The sequence below is a fragment of the Dendrobates tinctorius genome, unplaced genomic scaffold (assembly GCF_039654945.1).
Source record: "Dendrobates tinctorius isolate UK_male_01 unplaced genomic scaffold, ASM3965494v1 ptg000381l, whole genome shotgun sequence".
In the NCBI taxonomy this organism is placed as follows: domain Eukaryota; kingdom Metazoa; phylum Chordata; class Amphibia; order Anura; family Dendrobatidae; genus Dendrobates; species Dendrobates tinctorius.
The window spans coordinates 20,001-22,500 of record NW_027362047.1 but is presented as its reverse complement, the minus strand read 5'-3'; positions in this window follow the sequence as shown (position 1 = coordinate 22,500).

The window sequence follows — 2,500 nt, the reverse complement described above, 5'->3', positions numbered from 1 at the left end:
AGGGGCCTGGGTACACTTTTCAGAAAGTACCGTTGGGACTTAGAAAAATTTTCAAGATTTTTGGACTTAGAGCGATTTTTGGATTTTTGTGCAAAAATCGAATTTTCCCTTCTCCCACCGCTCTGGGGCGTCAATATGAAGTGGGGACCCGAGGGAGAGTGCCTCCCATGAGGGTAGAATGTGTGACTTTTGGGGGGAAAGTCGAATTATGGAGCAAAAACCATTTTTGGGGACTTAGAAAAAATTCCGAGATGTGTCAGACTTCCAGGAAGGGGGCGCCTCGGGAGGTGTACCTAGGAGGCTTCCAGGGGCCTGGGTACACTTTTCAGAAAGTACCGTTGGGACTTAGAAAAATTTTCAAGATTTTTGGACTTAGAGCGATTTTTGGATTTTTGTGCAAAAATCGAATTTTCCCTTCTCCCACCGCTCTGGGGCGTCAATATGAAGTGGGGACCCGAGGGAGAGTGCCTCCCATGAGGGTAGAATGTGTGACTTTTGGGGGGAAAGTCGAATTATGGAGCAAAAACCATTTTTTGGGACTTAGAAAAATTTCGAGATGTGACAGACTTCCAGGAAGGGGGCGCCTCGGGAGGTGTACCTAGGAGGCTTCCAGGGGCCTGGGTACACTTTTCAGAAAGTACCGTTGGGACTTAGAAAAATTTTCAGGATTTTTGGACTTAGAGCGATTTTTGGATTTTTGATCAAAAATCGAATTTCCCCTTCTCCCACCGCTCTGGGGCGTCAATATGATGTGGGGACCCGAGGGAGAGTGCCTCCCATGAGGGTAGAATGTGTGGCTTTTGGGGGGAAAGTCGAATTATGGAGCAAAAACCAGTTTTTGGGACTTAGAAAAATTTCGAGATGTGTCAGACTTCCAGGAAGGGGGGAGTCTCAGGAGGTGTACCTAGGAGGCTTCCAGGGGCCTGGGTACACTTTTCAGAAAGTACCGTTGGGACTTAGAAAAATTTTCAGGATTTTTGGACTTAGAGCGATTTTTGGATTTTTGTGCAAAAATCAGATTTCCCCTTCTCCCACCGCTCTGGGGCGTCAATATGATGTGGGGACCCGAGGGAGAGTGCCTCCCATGAGGGTAGAATGTGTGGTTTTTTGGGGGAAAGTCGAATTATGGAAGAAATTGAGTTTTGAGGACAAAAAAGTGTTTTGAGGACAAAAAAGTTTCTTGAGGACAAAAAAGTTTCTCGAGGACAAAAAAGTGTTTTGAGGACAAAAAAGTTTCTTGAGGACAAAAAAGTGTTTTGCGAACAAAAAATGGAATTTTGTGATTTTGTGTAAAAATAAGTAAATTCCCCTACTTCCACCACAGGGGGGCTTCAGTATGTTGTAGGGCCCCCAGGGAGGGTCCCCCAACTGGGTTTAAAGTTTGTGGATCCTGGGCAGAAAGTTGAATTTTGGATGAAAAACCGAATTTTGGGACTTAGAAAAATTTCGAGCTGAGCAGTGACAGACTTCCAGGCAGGGGAGCCTCTCTGGAGGTGTACCGAAAACAGTTCCAGGAGCTGAGGTCATTTTCGAACATTTTTTGTTCGCTCAAATTTTTTTTGTTTTTGAGCTCTAAAAAGCTGTTATTATCAATTGGCTCAAAAATTTCAAGTGTCATGAGCTAGTACATGTTGGAGGAATACGTTTTAGGCAAAAAATTGCAAAAAAAAAAATCCAAGTGAAAAAGAACCGGAATGGGGAATTTCTGACTGCTGTAGCAGCCGCACAGTTCCAGGAGGTCGGATACATTTCCGACTTTGTCCCGCTCATTGAAGTACATTGTCCCGCAATGCAAATACATAGTAATGCGCACCTGCGGGAGAATATAGGAGAGAGTGGGCTCTCTCTACCCCGATGTATGGCGGTTGTTCCTATGGTTCTCTGGCTCGGGTAGGCGACTTAGAAGGTGGTCCCTCTTGTCGTGGAAGTTGCAAAATACGGCCGAGACTGAACTTCCACGGCTCCAGGAGGGACTTTTGCTGGTCGTGCGTCCCAAGTGAGAGAGGCGATCCTGGGGTACCTGAGCCTGACCAGACCCTCCCTCGGTGGTCCCTGGTCTTCTGAAGGGTGATGGCATTCAGGGGGGCAAATCTGGAGTCCATGGCCGAGTTTGGGCTCTAGAAGGCGGACGCCCCTTCTGACCATGTCCCCTCAGAGCCGGCTGGATGGTTCATGGTCCGCGGCTTTGTCTGGCGGTCTGTGCCCAAGCCGGAGAAGCTCTCCTGGGGTACGTGAGCTTTGACCAGACCCTCCCTCGGCGGTCCCTGGTTCTCTGGAGGTGATGGCTGTCAGGGGGGCAAATCTGGAGTCCTCGTGGGAAGGAGGGCTCTTGAAGGCGGACGCCCCCTCTGACTATGTCCCCTCAGAGCAGGCTGGATGGTTCATGGTCCGCGGCTTTGTCTGGCGGTCCATGCCCAAGCCGGAGAAGCTATCCTGGGTACCTGAGCTTCGACCAGACCCTCCCTCGGTGGTCCCTGGTTCTCTGGAGGCGATGGCTGTT